Genomic DNA, 19,339 nt, shown 5'->3' with positions numbered 1-19,339 from the left:
ATATATTTTTTTAATAGATTTAAAATTGAAATTGAAGGGTGCACAAATTTACAAAAAGGACATGGATCAGATATATTCCATAAGTAAATAATAGTCCTAAGGGGCCTACACAATTAATAATCTTTCATTAATACTTCTTTCTATCGTTCAGTCCACTCCTGATCAGTTCAGTTAATTTCAGCCCTCTCCACATTTTCTCTCTCTCCAGCTCAACCATCTCTTCTACCCCTTCTAAATAATACATTACATTACATTAAAATACATTACCACAATACTTGAGATTTAAACAAATTCTAACAAACCCTAAAACTAGCCCTGAACTAATAGAGTTTGGAAATGATAGTTATTGGCTGATCAGGCACATCAGGGCAGGGCATTATATATATATATATATATGTAGATTTTTCTCAAACCCTGAATATCTATCTAGCTAATTCTAAAGTTAAGCTGAGTCACAAGCTGTATTTTATTAAACACACAGTGGGTTTAATTTATGTTTAGATTCAGAGAAGAGTCTTTTTAACCAGCTATCAGAAACAATCTCATCACAGTTTACATGGTTAGTTACCTTTCTTTTAGAAAAAATTCCGTATATCCAGATTAGTTTTAACGACAGCTGCTCCGACTAGCTGCCTGAACTCACAGCGAGGGGAGGGGCGGGGCTTCCCGCACACTAAACTGCGCTCCGCAAAACCAGCTAGCTGATTGGCTTTTTCTCCTGAAAGGCGGGACTTTCTCCTTGAACTGGCACCACGATTGGTTAAGAGACACACAGCGGTATGTGCATTGTCGCCTGTGGCCTATATATTTTTTTATTTAGTATAATACGGGAAATTTACGGGAAAATACTAATACGGGAGGACGGCGGGAAAGAGGAGTAAAATACGGTAGTTTCCCGGCCAAAACGGGAGACTTGACAGGTATGCTGTATTAGTGCTGGGCAGATACGGTATACCGTATGGGAAAATTTTGAACCGGTATGCGTTTTTCACATACCGCCAAACCACTAGAGGCGCTGTGGAGTGCTGGCCAGAACAGCACTATCATGGAAGCAGACACAGACGCTTGTTAACGCTAGCCAGTTAGCATAACAAAATAAAACAACAGCAAACCGCTATTATTCCCTCAAAATAATTCCCCCACACAAGCCCAGAAACGGACCTGAGTGCAGAATCATTTAATCAGCACAAGAGATAAACTCCCTAAAACTCTGGAAATGAGGTAACCTACAGAAAAAAAGCTTTAAGAGCAGTAACTAAAGCCCTTTTTAATATATTAATACTGGACCTTGAAGGATAATTTTAGTGTACACTGAACTAAATTAATTTGTTAACTGGAGAAAGAAGGAAATTGTAGCTGATTTTAATATACTGTAATATTAATTTACAAAATTTACATTAAACTTGTGTCTTACTTGTGCAGTAAGTTAGAGCTTTTCAGAAATATTTATTTTAAATACTTAAACATGAATTATTTTAGGTCCATTTATAGTGTTTATGGGACTGTTTAAAATATTTAGTTTGTAAAGGAAGCCTGTGGTGAAGTTGTTGGCGTATCTCTGTTTAAGCTCTATTGTTTACATTGTTTAGCTGTTTTTCTGCTAATGAAGTCGAATTTCTTCATATATTGTGTAATTTTGTGGGACAAAGTAAACTCAATAGTAATCAAAGCCCTAATTTAAATCCTTAGTCATTTCTATTATATGTGACTTACTCCAGTCTTGCAATAAATAAATAAATATATATAAAAATACCATGATATACCGTGAAACCGTCAGAATCTTGAAAAATACAGTGATATACATTTTCGGTCATACTACCCAGCACTAGTCTGTATGAATATGAATGTGTCATGATTTTAAACTTTATAAACACATTTCTTGTCTGATGTAGGTTACTTGTAAATACTTTGGCTGCACACAAATAATGGTAATGTTGTAGTCTTTAGCCTAATTACTTACCCTTAGTGAATGCAGCATATCATTAGCATTATCATTAGCTAGCATATCATTAGCGTTATCATTAGCTGAGTATTGCCCATAAAATGCAACTGCTGTGGAGGTGGTGAGTCTTAAGGGCTCTTACTGGGGTTCTGTGCTTAATCAGTAGGCTGTGATGTGAGGATAGTTTTGGTGTTTCTCTCTAAGCTGCAGTGTTACAGGTTTTAATTTGCCACACTCTAAACTTGAGAGAGGCTAATGCTAATTGACTTGTTTTAAGCCACAGTAATTAACAACAAGAAAAACAGCAAGCCTAGTTTGATGGACTGCTATTTGCTGCATATAGCGATCAATGGCATTTCAACAATAGTGATGCCTTTTTATTTTTGCTGTGGCATACATATGACCTCTGTTATGTTTCATGTGAGCCTGGTTAGTGTCCCTTTAACTGTGATAGAAGCAAAAAACTTAATATTTAAAAGTACTTACTTTCTCCCTCATCTGCTGACTTGCCACAGACTCGATACAGATCCCTCCATCAGATGAAGTCTGCTGGCTAATCCTGTTGTGTACATATAACATCCGTTATGTTTCATCTGAGCCTGGTTAGGAATAAATTCTGACTCTCAGAAAATGTGAATTTGCTATTTTTTAGATGTGAGGGGCTCTAATAAGCATGGTTTGGGACCAACACTGGTGACAATGCAAATGGTGATGCTCATGTTATGGCAGTAGTGACACAGTAGCGCTTCTCAGTAAGTAGGGTGCAAGATTAGTCGACATTATCAACAATGTGTGCAATAAAAATGTGTCTGCACGGAATTTCATTACATAAAGCCGACTGCACCCTTGTGCTTTTTCATGAATATGGAACCTGCACTGTTCTGGTTTGCAAAACCTAATTTTTAACTGGTTCGCTGCATTTCCACCAACAAAAGTAGGTTCCGGGACCAGGAACATTTGTTTGCAGTGTAAACCGAAGAATACTAGGTTCTTCAGCATGAAACTGTTTGTACAGGAGCACCACCGCTGTGCAACACCCTCTGTTGGTGACTTATGATGTGACCTTTTGAGGGTTCCAGAGAAAAGCTGAAAAGCACCACGATTCTTATAAGGCGGAACAGAACAGGTTAAAGAACGTGAGTTCTTTTGGTGGAAAAGCGCTACATGTTGCGGGAAGTAAAAGGCTCACACATGCGACTCACTCTTCAGGTCTCCAAAAATGTAAACACACCAGATAAGGGACAAGACAACAGCCATACTTGTAGTATATCAGTTCACAATACATTTAACATATTTTTAGTGCTCATATCCCACATATAGTGCCTTATGTTGTCTTTGGAGCGACAGAGAGAAAGCAGACAACAATGTTACCGCAAGCTGCTGCCGGGGTTGCCAGGTCCAGCAAAAAAGTCTGCCCAAAGTCTGTCTAAAACCAGCCCATAATACCATAATAGAGAATACTTCTAAATATGCTAATAATAGAGAAATAATAAACACTTAGACTTCATGGCAGTTTACATAAATAACAAAAAACATTGAGTAATTACTATAAAAGAGATTGATTTAATCTTTGAACTAAATATGGTCAAATTCAAAGTAATATTGTCTGTTAACATTTACATCTCAATTGAAAACATGTAAATAGAATTTCCTGAAAATAACAACGTCCTAAATGTGTAAATGACTCCTGTAATATGCTTTGTAATTTTATACAAGAACATCAACTATAAAATGGCCCTACATGTTTAGCTGTCAAGATGCAGTAAAGCATGCATCAGATTTGGAACCCCACTATTAGGAAACACAAATGGAGGGCTTGATAAAAATAATTGTGACTAATCAAAAACAATGGGCAGATTTGTTGTCTACTAAAATATTTATTAGTTGCAGTCCTATCAGCAAAGACAATAGCCAACGTACTAACAAGGCTATTTCTAATGTTGCTGTTTTTAAACTGCAGAGCCATTTAAGGTGGAATGATATGATATGATATAATGTTGTTAGCAAGAAAAGGAGACTGAGCAAAGTTTAACAACCCATTTATACCACTGTAACAGTTCTATACAGTTCTATATGTTCATTGCTTCCTTTTACAGTAATGTTTTAATCAACAACACAAACACAGAGTAGAACACAACACTAGCTAATCTAATGATACTGTTACAGCTCATCCTGTGTATGACTTTTTCAACAATGTTCCTTATTCACTCTCTCTTCTACGCTGGCCTACTAGATGTGTCACAGTTTAGCCTTTGTCTGTCTTCTGTTTCTCCCTCGTTTGGTCTCTTGTGCTCCTGCCCCTCTGTTTTCCTGTCAGTGTTCACAGCCATGTGCTATTGTTGTTGTTAGTATTTGTCTCCACCCTAGCTCCGCCCCAGCCCTGCCCTGTAGCATCAGTGTTCTCACCTGTGTCCTGTTTGTAACCCCGCCCCCTCGTCTTCCTAGCCCAGGTGTTTCTCACTCTCCTCCCGTATATAAGCCCCTCTGTTTGTACATGCTGTGTCGAGTCTTTTGTCTTTTGTCTCCTGGTATCCTTGCTGTCCGTTCGTATCCTTGTTGTATCCTAGTCTTAGTTTAGTAGTCTGTGTTTCTTAGTTTGACATTATCCTGGCCTTGTTGTTTTGCGTTTCCCGTGTTTTGTTTGCTTTGATTTATCTTGTTTGTTTAAATAAATATATTTAAACAAACATGTTTGATTTATCTTGTTTGTTTAAATAAATATATTTATTTAAACAAACAAGATAAATCAAAGCAAACAAAACACGGGAAACGCAAAACAACAAGGCCAGGATAATGTCAAACTAAGAAACACAGACTACTAAACTAAGACTAGGATACAACAAGGATACGAACGGACAGCAAGGATACCAGGAGACAAAAGACAAAAGACTCGACACAGCATGTACAAACAGAGGGGCTTATATACGGGAGGAGAGTGAGAAACACCTGGGCTAGGAAGACGAGGGGGCGGGGTTACAAACAGGACACAGGTGAGAACACTGATGCTACAGGGCAGGGCTGGGGCGGAGCTAGGGTGGAGACAAATACTAACAACAACAATAGCACATGGCTGTGAACACTGACAGGAAAACAGAGGGGCAGGAGCACAAGAGACCAAACGAGGGAGAAACAGAAGACAGACAAAGGCTAAACTGTGACATATGGCTAAACTGTGACAAGATGGTCCAGGAACAAAAACATGGAACTTATTTCCCACCAAATAAGACAGAATGTCTGTTCCCACAGGACTGATTTCCTGACTTATACAGTTCATTGTAAAATAGCTAAAAGCCACTGTAATAGACTTAGAAACTAAAATGTTCATGAATGTTGACATCTTAAGACAGAAATCACACTGACATTAGTAAGTCTAATAATTACATTACCATACCTCCCTTAGTACAACTGATCCCATCCAAATACACACACACACAAAACCGACAGACACAAAACCAACAGACACACACACACCATGTCTGGAGCAGTCAGCTTGTATTTGAGTGGTAATTACATGGTAATGGCAGCAGTAAGGTTGCTGTGGTTGTTAAAGTATGCAGACCGTGGCTCATGGTCAGGGTGATGGGAAGGGTGTGTGAAGGATGGAGCTAAACCCTGGGATGCTGTCCAGTTTCCCAGTCTGCCCAGCTCCCTCAACTACGTCTCCCAGAAGGCTGTGCTGTTGAGCTGTGGTCGCTGAGCCAATCGTGTGCGGTTGTCATGTGGTCTGTTAAAACTGCCAGAGCGGTTGGGTTTCACACTGGAGGCCAACAGCTGGAGTGTGTGTGTGTGTGTGTGTGTGCTTGTGTGTGTGTTTACATTTTAAAGGGACAGTCACTTTAGTTCACAGTTGAGGCCTTCTAAGTGATTTCTACGCACTTCAAATAGTTTGCAATGTCTATTGCTTATTTATTGTTTTATACATAATAAAAACATATACTTATTCCCACAAAACTCAATTCATAGAACAGCCATAGAATATCCACTCACATACACTTAAAGGGAAATTTTATAATGTATGTACATTGGGGTGAGCAATAAAATAAAAAATATCACAGTATTTCAGGGTATGTTTGTGATGACACTATTCTTGGTAATATGACAAAAAAGATTTCAAAAATATACAATTGCAACAAAATAATAGTACATTTTAAATGGTATTTACTATGGTACTATATATATGTTTGAATCTATACACAACTCTGGAAAAATAAGAGACCACGAATAAGTTTCTCTGATTATGTTATTTATAGGTTTATGTTTGAGTAAAATGAACGTTATTGTATTATTCTATAAAGTACAGACAACATTTCTCTCAAATTCCCCCCCAAAATTTTGTCATTTAGAGCATTTATTTGCATAAAATAAGAAATGGCTGAAATAACAAAAAAGCTGAAAGGTTTCAGCTTTTAAACAAGTTCATATACATAACGTTTTAAGAGTTCAGAAATCAATATTTGGTGGAATAACCCTGGTTTTTAATTACAGTTGTCATGTGTCTTGGCATTTTCTCTTCCACCAGTCTTACACACTGCTTCTGGTGCAAAAATTCAAGCAGTTCAGCATCTTTCTATGATTATATTCCATTCTAGTTTTATTTGTTTTAACATAAAAAAGTACCACAAAAGTAAATTGTAGAATATTTAGTGCTACATACAGTTAATATCAGTAAAAAGCAAAAAAAATAGTGCTTTCCAGAATATTGCAATTTTTTTATTGTGTCAGCATTTTTGCCAATATTATTGTGTACAACACTATATGCCACACCTTTAATGCACACTATATACATATAACATTGTTTTCCAGCCCACAATCAAGGCAATTAGACTAGTTTATCCTGTGTTTGTTGGAGTAACTATCTCTAACGTCCAGGGAAATCTAGGATTTAAGTGAACTTAATAATTAGACTGTTAGTGAGGTCAGGATTTTGGTTGGATGAACACCCCTTTATACTCTTTATACACCTCTAGCCCAATAGCAGTTCATGTTTATCTGCTCCAGAGAGTCCTACTGTATTGGCAGCACAGCACGTCCAGTAATGCAGGACTGGAAAACAACAGAACTGGGAGAATCAACAGCTCTAATTACAGGCTTTATTCGCATCTTGATAAAATAACAAATTATTCTAGAGGGGTTTAATATGATCTATCTGAATAATGACTGCCATTATTAACTCATTCTGTTATCCCTATCATTTGCTGTTCACACGTGTGCTGTGTGAGTCTGGAATGATAAACGGAGCTGTATATGATTGTGAAATGACTGTGGGAGCTGTAAAACATCAAGATAGAAGTTAATAATATAATAACATTAATATCCAGAAGGCTGCCTCTTTCAAAGGATCCATTCTGAAGGCTGAGATTATTAGTGAGTATTATTGATTATTATCCTATTTATATTACTGTTTTTTTTCCCCCCACTTCTTTTTTCTTTTTCTTCTTTACTTTTTCTGACCCAACCGTCCTGTAGTTTTTGAGGTATCAAAGGCCTCTCAGCTCCAGTTTGTTTGGACCTGATTTTTCGGTTCGGGATAGTTTAGCATCTTTCTAACTATCAGCCCAAAACAACCACTACTCGGCTCTGTCAACAGAGCTTCAGTCAGTCATGTTTCTATTTGAGCTGTGTGGTGGTACATCACAGTAATCTATGTGGTTTGTGGCCTCAGAACCTGCCCACCGCCATTCCCCTGTCCCATTTCCACCATCCTGAACAGGTAATCAGTGAACTCCAGTAAGGTTGCTAACCATAGCTGAGTAATTTATCACCCCTAGCGTAGTGGGTACAGGAATTTTGGACACTGAAACCTATATATTCACTGATCAGCTACTCCACGTCGCTTGCCACTGTGTGTCAATCTGGGAACACATCCCAGCTTCGCAGAAAAGGCAGAAAACTGTATCAGGTATTTGGAAATTTGACTCCTGTAGGTGGTTGTTCCTTTAAATAAGATTTTTTAAAAGACACACTGTTTATTCAGGAATGTATGAATATATATATCAAAGCAGATTTAATACAGTTTTATACAGCTCCCCAACAAAATAAGAGACCTTACAAATAATGAGTTTCTTTGATTTTACCTAATTGAAAACCTCTGGAATATAATCAAGAGGAAGATGGATGATCACAAGCCAATGAACCTGAGCTAACCTGCTTAAATGTTTGTACTAGGAGTGACATAAAGTTATCCAAAAGCAGTGTGTAAGACTGGTGGAGGGGAACATGCCAAGATGCATTGGAACCAGGGCCGCCGCTCTGCATACGCAGACAACGCAGCCAGCGTTAGGCCTCAACCATTTTGCAGTTGCAGGGAGCCAAATTGACTGAGAATGAAATGTGTTGAAATTATGACATTATTAAATTTAAAACCCAATGTGAATTATTTATGATACGCTCATCTTTTTTGTCTTTAAACATTGCATGGGGCACCTACTCTACTACTTAAAAGCGGCACGTTATTATTTTTGTGCATAATATAATGCCCCCACCCCTATTGCCTGAAATGGCACGGCTCGGTTTGCTCTATTGGTTGTTGCCAGATGTGACATTTTCCAGTCAAATAAATAATCAAAAAATGCATGGAGGCGCTAAATCTTGCGCATGTTTAACCATTTTTAAAGTGTATGTGGCCATTCTATACAAAAACTTGTCCAGTGCAATATTTGTGTAAGTTAAAAACTTAAAATAAAATAAACAAATAGGATGAAAAATCGTAACTTATCTGGCAACCTTAGTCCTAACTAAAGTAGCAACGCTACTTGAGTTTGGCAGGAGACAAGTTCACCGCGCGAAGTTGCTACTAAATGGTAATTCAACTATGAAGCGACGGTTTGAGTCTGGAGCTGAGAAGAAGAAAAAGAAGCAGAAAGATGAGGCCCATGCATCCCTTTCTGGTGAGTAACTTCGATGTTAAAGGTTTAAAACCTTAGCAGCGGCCCTGATTGGAACTGTAATTAAAAAACAGGGTTATTCCACCCAATAAGATTTATCATTTATGAACTCCTCAAACTTTATGAATATGAACTTGTTTCTCATTTTCTGCAAAAATAAAAAACTCTAAATGACAATATTTTGATTTGGAATTTGGGAGAAATGTTCTCCGTAGTTTTTAGAATAAAACAACAATGTTCATTTACTCAAACATTTACCTATAAATAACAAAATCAGAGAAACTGATTCAGAAACTGAAGTGATCTGTACATGTTTTCCAGAGCTGTATGTTTATAGAGAGCAGATATGTATCGGGATTGTGGGCGTGCAACATGAATTCGAGCAGCTGCTTTCATCTGAGCAGTTCTTTACCTGAGCTTTACTGTAGTCTGAAGGACTGTGTTCTCTTTAGCAAACAGCGCTGCTTTTTTAGCCTGTATGCCTACACACTTACTCATAAAGTGCCAGTCAGAAGCCAACTGCTTTCTAAATGCCATGTTCTCACTCTCCAACCAGAGTCCCTCTGTTCTCTTGCAGCTTCTGCAGCTAATATTCACCTTCTCACAGGTGGTAATGAATTGGAGAGGTGTGAGCCCTGAGCCTCTGCTGCTGTCCAGGAGCACCATGTTTAGAGAGAGAGAGAGAGATGGAAAGAGAGTGCACTAGCAGAAGCAGTAAGGCTATAAAAAAGGTAACAAAGGTCTTTCCTACTCAGTTAACATGTAATATTTCTATACATGCACTATTCACTGCATTGACTTCATGCATGTATAATATACACTCACTGACCAAAAATAACTTTCAATGATTTTTGGAATTGGAATTTTTAGGTTTGTGAGTGTATTGATATACACTGAAAAAAATGGATTTAAGTAAATAATGTGAGGTTGCTGCAGTTGGTCAGGTCTAGGTTCAGCAACAGTATGTGCTGAAAGAATGAGGTCAGCTGACTACCTGAATATACTGAATATAGACCAAGTTATTCCATCAATTGATTTTTTTCTCCCTGATAGCACTGGTATATTCCAAGATGACAATGTCAGGATTCATGGGGCTGGAATTGTGAAAGAGTGATTCAGGGAGCATGAGATCATCATTTTCACACATGCATTGTTCATCACAGAGTCCAGACCTTAACCTCATTGAGAATGTTTGGGATGTGCTGGAGAAGACTGTGTGCAGCGGTCAGACTCTACCATCATCAATGCTGCTGCAAGAACTTGGTGAAAAATGAATCTCGTGATATTGCAGAAGCTTATCGAAACAATGCCAGAGCGAATGTGTGACGCAATTAAAGCTAAAGGCTGTCCAACGAAAGTTTAGAATTTGAGACCTTTTTTTGCCAGGCAATGTTTGTAAGTAATTACAATATTAGAATAAAAGGATACATTTTTGGGGTTCATGTTGGTCATGGAGGCATGCTGGTCCAGTGCGGCATCTTGCGGCACATTTGAGTCGAGTCAAGTCAAGAGTCTTTTATTGTCATTACATCTGAGTAAAGGTATAGAACATATATAATCACAGCAGTTACTGAGGTAGAGAGTTTATAGTTTTTTGGGAGTAGCAGCAAATATTGCTGATAGGAATAAAGACATTTCAGTCTCTTCGTGCTGATGTTGTCCACAGCCTGTAGATCTTGCTCTACACTCATAGTTTGCTAAAACTGGCAAATTGGTAAATTAAATGTTCCGCCCATCTGGCACCCACAATCAGGCTTCACTCAAACTCCCATAATTCATTTCACCTTGCTATGAGCATGCTGGCATGCAGTGTTCTTATACAGGTGTGGGTGTTCTCAAGCCTTTTTTTGAGGGAAACTCTTCATGATCAGTTTACATACTGCTGTCCCATGACTTTTGGCATGTTGGTGTACAGTATATTTGTGTGAGAGAGATGAAGTGAGGATGGGGTCAGAGAGAGGGCAGGGGGAGGGGAATGAGGGAGTTGAAAGGTGAGAAGATATTACTCAGTGGTGCAGGTCTGAAGAATCAAAGAGAGAGAGAGTGAGAGAAAGAGAGACAGAGAGAGAACTGGACTGATCCAAATGTCTGTTGACAACGCAGACACAAAGCCCTCGGCTCCCTGGGGAAGCCTGTGTCCAACCAGAACCGACAAGCATCACTCCAGCATCTGCCCAGCCTCAACCCAGGCCAGTCTGTTCCATCCTCTTTATGTTGCATAGAGTATTTTCATATTTACCAGACTTTACAGTAAATTACATAAACTTATAGTTTTATTTCTGAATTAACATTTTATTTTAAATAAATGGTTTTAGGAACTATTCCTGTATTGCAAATTACTTCTTCTTATTACTTAGTATTATATTACTTATTATTTCGAAAATGAGAAATGGTCAAAATAACGACAAAAATGCTGTGCTTTGAGACCTCAAATAATACAAATAAAACAAGTTCATATCCATTTAGAAACAACAATACTAATGTTTTAATTGTTCAGAAATCAATATTTGGTGGAACAACCCCGATTTTTACCCTAATCACAACTTTCCTACGTGTTGGCATGCTCTCCACCAGTCTTTCACACTGCTTTTGAGTGAACTTGTGGTCCTCCTAGTTCAAAAATTTAACCAGTTCAGTTTTGATTGGAGTCCTGTGACCACCTTCCTCTTGATAACATTCCATAACATTTATTGGGGTTCAGGTAAAAAAAAAAAAACAGGTTAAAAATCAGGGTATACAGTAAACAGTAGGTTTATATAGACCTATAGAGACACTTTAGAGACTCAGCTTAGAGACTCATGACTTGCTTATGACCATTCTTGCTCTTTAGAGACTCAGACTCCCAATTCAAATACTTAAGACATGACTTGAGCTTGCACTCAGAGACTTGAAACTTGACTTAGATTTGCATTTAAGACTTGACTCAAGATTAGGCTTGAGGCTTGACGTGGACTTGCACTCCATAGACTCAAGACTTTAGACATTGCTTACCCTCCCACTTTGGATATTTGACTTTGATTCCTACTTTAAAAACCCAAGACTTGACTAAAGATTAGGCTTGAGACTTTACTTGGACCTGCACCCCATAGACTCAAGATTTGAGACAATCCACCTTTAGAGATTTGACTTTGACTCCTACTTTAAAAACCCAAGAATTGACTCAAGATTAGACTTCAGACTTGATATGGACTTGCACCCCATAGACTCAACATTTGAGACAATCCACCTTTAGAGATTTGACTTTGACTCCCACTTAAAAAAAACAAGAATTGACTCAAGATTAAGCTTGAGACTTGATGTGGACTTTCACCCCTTAGACTCAAGATTTGAGACAATCCACCTTTAGAGATTTGACTTTGACTCCCACTTTAAAAACCCAATGACTTGACTCAAGATTAGGCTTGAGACCTGACTTGGACCTGTACCCCATAGACTCAAGACTTTAGACATTGCTTGCACTCCCACTTTGGATATTTGACTTTGACTCCCACTTTAAAAACCCAAGACTTGACTCAGAATTGCACCCAGAGACTTGAGACTTGACTCAAACTCACATCCTAGAGAGACTCAACTTGAGATCTGACTCTGACTCATGTCCCAGACTTGACTTAAACTTGCAGTCCACAGACTTTAGACTTGACTAGCACCCAGCAATTTAACACTTTCCTCACATTCCTACCCCGGAAACTTCAAAATCATCTTGAACTCCTGCCCAATAAACTGAGACTTGACTCAGACTAGACTTGTAACCTTCTAGACCTAAATTAAGAGACTCATAACTCAACTAGAAGCTTGACTTGAGACTTGACTCAGACATTCACTCCAGAAAATTAATACTTGACTTAGACTTGTATGCCAGGTAATGGAGACTTAACTAGACTGAGTACATACAGGATGATTCTAATGGAACCCCTTTGCTCTCTCTTTGTATTTTTGTGCAGTTCGCTCTGTGTTGCGATGAAGGCCATTTACACTATATATTATATGAGTGTTGGGAAGTGTTCTGTGATGCAAGCTTCGCTGCAGTTGGTGTAATTTGCCTGGAGGCTGTATGATAGGCGGCTGCTGAAGCTGAAGCTTTTTAATGTTGAAACAATCGCAGTAACTCTACCCCGCTTCGAAGAACAAGGAGAATACTGGCAGATGACCAAAATAAAATGAAAATGGGTTGAATAGGGAGAGAGCGAGAGTGAAAAGGAGGGTGAAAAAGAGAGGGAGAGCGAAAGGGTGAGTGAGAGTGCGAGTGCGTGGGTGTGTGTGAAGAGTATGTGTTACAGAGTTTGCAGGGAGGGGGGAAAGGGAAGGGAGTGTTTACACAATCTCTCGGAGTGTGTGTGTATGTGTGTTTTAGTGGCGGTTCAGGGAAGGGTTAATGTTGTCAGGAGCGGGCGGTGGTCCCAGATGGAAGACTTTTAGCCGCTGAACTTAATTGGCATGACATGGGCCAGGCACCACGCCAACCAGCCAGACCCCAACACAGCTGCAGATGAGAGAGAAGACAAGCCTTCATCTGATTCATGTATCAGATCCTTTCTTAGTTCAATTATGCATTTGCAAAATAGAGGAATCACACATTTTTCTAATGTGTGTACACTTCCCTTACTTAAGCTGAGTGAGCTAATATCTTATCCACTGTATGATTTTAATTGATTTGGTCCAGGTTGGTCCAGGATTTGGTTTGGTCTTCTGGTTGGGCCACTGTGGCCTTTTTGAACCTTTGCCTTTTCTTTGTTTTCTGGACCTGGATCTTCATTATCCATCGTTTGATCTTTGTGGATTGGTTTTATCTTTCTGTTGTTGGTCTTTGTGTTCTGGTTTGGTCTTCTGGTTGGTCTATTTTGGTTTACATGTGGTCTAAACATCTTTGTTGGGTATTTATGACCTGGTTGGGTCTTCATGGACTGGTTGCATCTAGGTAAATGGCCAGATATAGTCTTGGCACGTGCTTAAGTAGATTTTATAGCTCAGTTGGTATGTATGGAATGGCTAGATTTACCATTGCTGGTCTTTAGGTTGGACTTTGGGGCCTCACTGGGCCTTCTTGGTTTGGCATAAGCTTTATATATATTAAAAGCCTATTTTGGTGTTTGTGTGTCTTTTGATTATTCCCTATTGGGTCTTTTTTTGTGGTGTCACAAGGCTTATACTAAGTCTTTTTTCGATAATTTGGTATTTGTGCCCTGGTGTTACCAGTTTGATGGTTGAACCTTTGTGTCATGATTTTGTGTTTGAAGGTCTTTTTGATAGTCATGATCTAGTGGGATGTTTTTGCTCTAGTAAATACATGAAAATGTCTGTCTAGATTTAATTAGAGCACTGGGACTTGGTTAGGAGTTTCTGGCTTTGGTTTGGTCTTTGTTATTCCTTGGGTCCTCAAGACTTGACTCAGACTTGCACCCAATATGCTCAAGACTCTCCAGACTTAAGACTTGACTGGGACTCGCTCCCTATATATATTTAGAACTTGCCCCAAAGCCTCGCACCCCAGAAAGTTAAAAATTGAGCTGAGACTTGAGTTAGACTTGCACCCTACAGACCATGGGTGTCAAATGTTATCCACAAAGGGCTAGTCTGGGTGCATTTCAGCCAAGCTGAAGCACTTGTCATCAGTTTTTTTGAAGAGTGACCAATTGATTTATCAAGCGGAGTCAGGTGTACCTATTTTTTATTTATTTATTTTTACACCCAGGAACGAAACTTGACTTGAACTTACAACCCAAAAACCAACTCAAGACTTGACTCGTCCATACACCAGACTTGGACCAGGTTGTATTTTTTTGGTTTGGCTGGCTCTTTTTTAGCTGGGGCTTTGGGGCTTAGCTGGGCCATTAAGACCTTGTTGTTGTTTTTTCTGGCCTGTTAGGTCTTTGTTGCTTGGTTCAAAATTGGAGCCTTCTATGAGAATAAGGCGGGACACTTCATACAGATGTGGAAGGCCGTTCTTTAAACCTTTCTATTACCTTAATGCCCCTAATGTAGTACTTATGAACTTTCTTAGAAGGTGCACAGCCAACACACTGAATGCAGGGTACCAAAAAAAAGGCAGCCATCATGCATCCAGTCCAGAATCAGGATTATGTTATGGAGTTTTCCATCAACAAACTATAGGGCTGCAGGAACATTCCAGCAGAAGTGTGTGTAGGTATATATATTAAGAACAGTCAGTATGTGTGTTAAAGAAGTACAGAACTGTATATTCAGTGCAGGAAATATGAGATTATAGTCAGGATATCCTGGGCGAGTCTGTGACTGATCGACCTTTATAAATTCTGCAGTGTGAGTGTCAGAGAGTGTGTGTGTGTGTGTGTGTGTGCTCTGCATGTCTTATTTTATGTCCTGTCCTTGTGTTCCTGAGTGCTAGTGTCCATATGCAGCTATCATTATCTCTTATTCTCTTACATGTGCTCTCTCTCTCTCTCTCTCTCTCTCTCACTTTCTCTCTTTCTCACTCCCCCTCCCTCTCTGTCCATTTTCCTTCCATGAACTGAAGCCCAGCTGTTTTTAAGCCTTTTAAACGATAGAACTCCCGCAGGATCCTCAAAACATGGCATCTGGAATTTTTCACCACTGACATCCTCCGTCTGCCCCTCAGCCATCAGCTCTACCACCCCTCCCTCTCTCTTTCACTCCATTGTTTGCTCACTCACTTTCCCTCTCTTTTTTCTTTCTCTGTTTTACACTCCATTATTCACTCTATCACTCACTCTCTGTCCTCACTTATTTTTCTTTTTCTCTCTCTCCATTTTTCAATCCTGAAAATACATTTTCCCACCCTTTCTATCTGATCTTCCTCTACTATCCTTCCCTCTTCCCCCATTTTTATATCTCTCTTTATCCTTCTTCTCTTTTTGTCTCTCCCATTTTCTCTCATATATTTTAATATTCTTTAATTTCACATGCCTCCTTCCCTTTTATCCCTCATTCTCCTCGTTCCCGCAATCCTTTTTTCTTTTTTTATCATTTTTATCAGTTCACTATCTTTTACTATCACTCCTCTCTCTTTCTTCATCCTCTCTTTTTCATATTATTTTCTTTTCTCTCAGCTTCTTTTTTGCTTGCTCTATATCCCTCTCTCCCTCTGTTCCCTCTATGCATTCTTTCTCTTTTATCTTCCATTTAATCTTTAATCTTTCCATTGCTTTGTATAATCTCTTCTTAATTTCTCCTTTTTCATTTTCTCATTTACTCCCACAATATCTCTCTTCTTTTTTCTCCCTCACTACTTGCTTCTCTTTCCTTAAATTCTTTATCTCATTTCTCTCTATTATCCTTTTATACCTATGTCTAGACCTTTCCCTCTCCTGTGCATCACTAATTCCCTCTATCCATTCTTTCGCTTTCTTCTTTCATCTTTTTTCTTATTCTGTTACATTCCTTATTATACAGCTTTCCCCATCTCTTCCTACATCACTTCCTCCCTGCCTTATTCACTCACTCTCGCTTTTGTCTTATTCTTTTATTCATAATTCTCTATAATTGTCTCCCCCATCTTTTTCTCCTCTCCCTTTCATAGTTTCATGCAGACTCGTTCACTCTGATTTGCTTTTGTCTCTTTGACTATTCCCTCTTCTCTTTCTCCCTCTTTCATTTTACTGCTCTTTTTCCTTCTTTTTCTCTTCCTCTGTCCATAATTTCTTTCTTCTTTCTTTTCCCTATCTCTTCCACACTCTTTTTCATTGCCACATTCGCTCACTCTCGCTTTTGTCTTATTCTTTTATTCATAACTCACTATAATTGTCACTCCCAACTTTTCCTCCTCTTCCATTCAAATTCTCAATTAGACCCTTTCACTCTGTCCTCGCTTTTCTCTCTTTCACTATTCCCTCTTCTCTTCTATTTTCTCTCTTCTCTCCGATACAAGTGAAGTTAGACAAGCCTCTTTTCATACTTGGAGGAAAGCACAGCGACTCGGTTCCGATACATCATCTCACAGATGCCTTTTGCTGATTGACATCACCCTTTGGAGGGATGTGGGGAGAGCGCCATCTACCCTCCCAGGAAGAGCAAAGCCAGTTGTGCTCTCTCAAGGCTCTGGCAGCTGACGGCAAGCTGCATGACTAGGATTTGAACCAGCGATCTTCTATTCATAGTGGCGGTGCTTTAGACCACTGGACCACTCGGCACCCACACACTCTGTCTTTTATTGCCTCATTCACTCTCTTTCTTTCTCATCATCCTTCTTGTCTTCTTGATCACTTTCTTTTGTCTGTCTCCTTCCTTCCCCTTATATCCCTCGTTCTACCTCTTAAACTCTTTCTCTTTCTTTCTCTTTTTCTTATTCTTTCTAATCACCCTCAATGATTCTCACTCTTGATTCTTCTCTATCTCTTTTTTTACTCAGTAATTTTATTTTCTAATTCACTCTCACCCTATCTCTCTCCTTTTCCTCCATTCTTTCTCTGCTTTGGTCTTTTTTCTTCTTCTACATCTCTCTTTCTTTCTTTTATGTTGCATCTTAACCCATCATTTCCCATTTGTCTCTCTCTCCCTCATTTCCCTCTATACATATATTTTTTGTGCTCCCTCCTATCTTATCTCTTTTTTCTTTTACATGACTCTCATCTCCCTTTCTCCCTTTCTCCTTTTTATTTCTGTTTCATTGCCCCATTCACTCTCGCTACCTCTCTTCTTCTCTGTTTTTTCTATCTTTCTATTTTTCTCTCTCTTTTTTATTATTCCCTATTTTCTCCCAATGCCCCTTTATATATCTCTCTCCTTTGTATTGGTCTCTCTTTATCTTTTCCATCTATTTATAAATGTATCTCTCTCTTTTCCTATTTTTTTTACATCATTCTCTGTACTTCTCTCCCTCTCACTGTTCTTCTTCCCTCTCTTCCTCTGATTGCCTCATTCCCACTTTCTCTCTTTGTTTTATTCTTTCTTCTGTTTGGACTTCCTCCCTCGTTTGCTTATCTTTCTTGAGCTTTCTTTGCTGTTTTCATCATCTCTCTGCCATCCTCATATATTCCTTCCCTCTTACACACACACACACACACTTACTACATCTGCTCACAAGAATCTCTGCCAGTGCATTTTACACTTATATAATGCATCATTGTGTGTGTGTGTGTGTGTGTGTGACAGAGAGACAAAGCAGCTCTTGGCAGGGGAGGTGATTCTCCAGAGGAAGACAGAAACTGAAAGGTCTCTGAAATGGCGTTTGATGTCACCACTGCTCTCTACAGATGTGCGCTCCAAAACCCAACACACAACGTTCCTCACTGTCCTGCTGCCACAGAGCCTACACAACACACACACACACACACACACACTTTAGATTTAGAGCTGTCTTGTTACAGGCAGCTCTGCATTTCTGCAATTTCTACAGCCACCCTAACAAACACCCACACAAACAAACACACACACACACACACACACAAAGATCACCTCAGATCCTCCACTCAGGCTTTTGCTCACTTTGCAGGTAAATCATAAAATGGAGGGACTATAAACCCAACATATTTAGTCATAGTTTAGTCATAGTTTAGTTATAAATATGTGCAAAAAGTGTGTTAATAAGATCCTGCTGGTGTGGATCCACTTTCCTCCCTTTCAAAATGCAGTTTTGAAATGTTGATATTCTTTAAAATCAGAAACAATATTTACATTATCAGATAATTTTTTAAAAATATGTACAAAAATGCAAAAAATGGCCTGCAGGCCAATCCAACCCATGAACATGATTTCATAATGTAATATAAATTAATCTAAATGTATTTGAATGGGAAATTCCTCCATTACAAACAGAAAAGTGTAAGTCTCATTTTTTGCCCCAATACTAATCCTAAGAGTGAGTTTGGGTTTGCCAGGTTAGTACACAAATAACAGGAATGATGAAACTATAGATATACGTCACTGCAGGATCTCAAACCGTTGACGCTGCTCCATTGTTACTTGCCATTTGTTTCCACCATTGATTCAGAAATGAGTGTTCCCTTTGCATTTTGCACTGCTTTGTGGGATAATGGTGTATATCAGGGGTCAGCCCACAAGCATGAAACATCTGGCCTGTGAGGTTGTTTGAACTATAATGGACAATAATGGAAAGAAAAATAATAAAATGCTTCTCTGGTGAGCTTTTGTTTACATTTCTCCCCTGTCTCTCTGTTGTGCTCAGCGTGACTTTTGTTTCTACCTGTTCTTGTTTTTCACTCGTTTTTGGCCTCCCTATCTCCTTATAAGGGCATTTTTTCCCAGCCTTGTCCCAGTTCACAAGCCGGGGCAGCGATAGTGTATTGGATCGCAACCCTGATGACACGGGTTTGATCCTGCATGAGGAGCGGTGTGTTGATTTATTTATTTATTTATTTTTTCCTTTCTTCTTGGGTTTACCTGCTTTAAGATCAACTGTTCTGCAATTGGGTTCAACAACCCTCTGGGCTGGAGAGCTACTAGTCTGTAGCACTCCATCCCATTACACTTCATTTTCCAAAACAGATTTTTTTTTTGTGGTCCGCCACATAATGGCTTGGAAATTTATCTGGCTCACGGCCAAACTTAATTGCCGATCCCT

At 39.0% G+C, this 19,339-nt stretch overlaps 1 long non-coding RNA gene across 1 annotated transcript; it reads left to right on the top strand.

Moving 5' to 3' along the window:
• Positions 1–767: 767 nt before the first annotated feature.
• On the top strand, positions 768–18,294 carry LOC125782320 (uncharacterized). Its single transcript, XR_007424939.1, has 3 exons — positions 768–1,221; positions 9,404–9,557; positions 17,911–18,294. It is a non-coding gene; the product is annotated as an uncharacterized LOC125782320 (long non-coding RNA).
• The last annotated feature ends 1,045 nt before the right edge of the window (positions 18,295–19,339 follow it).

Source organism: Astyanax mexicanus, chromosome 16 (assembly GCF_023375975.1).
Source record: "Astyanax mexicanus isolate ESR-SI-001 chromosome 16, AstMex3_surface, whole genome shotgun sequence".
NCBI classification, from domain to species: Eukaryota; Metazoa; Chordata; class Actinopteri; order Characiformes; family Acestrorhamphidae; genus Astyanax; species Astyanax mexicanus.
This window is presented reverse-complemented; position numbering and strand designations above follow the sequence as displayed.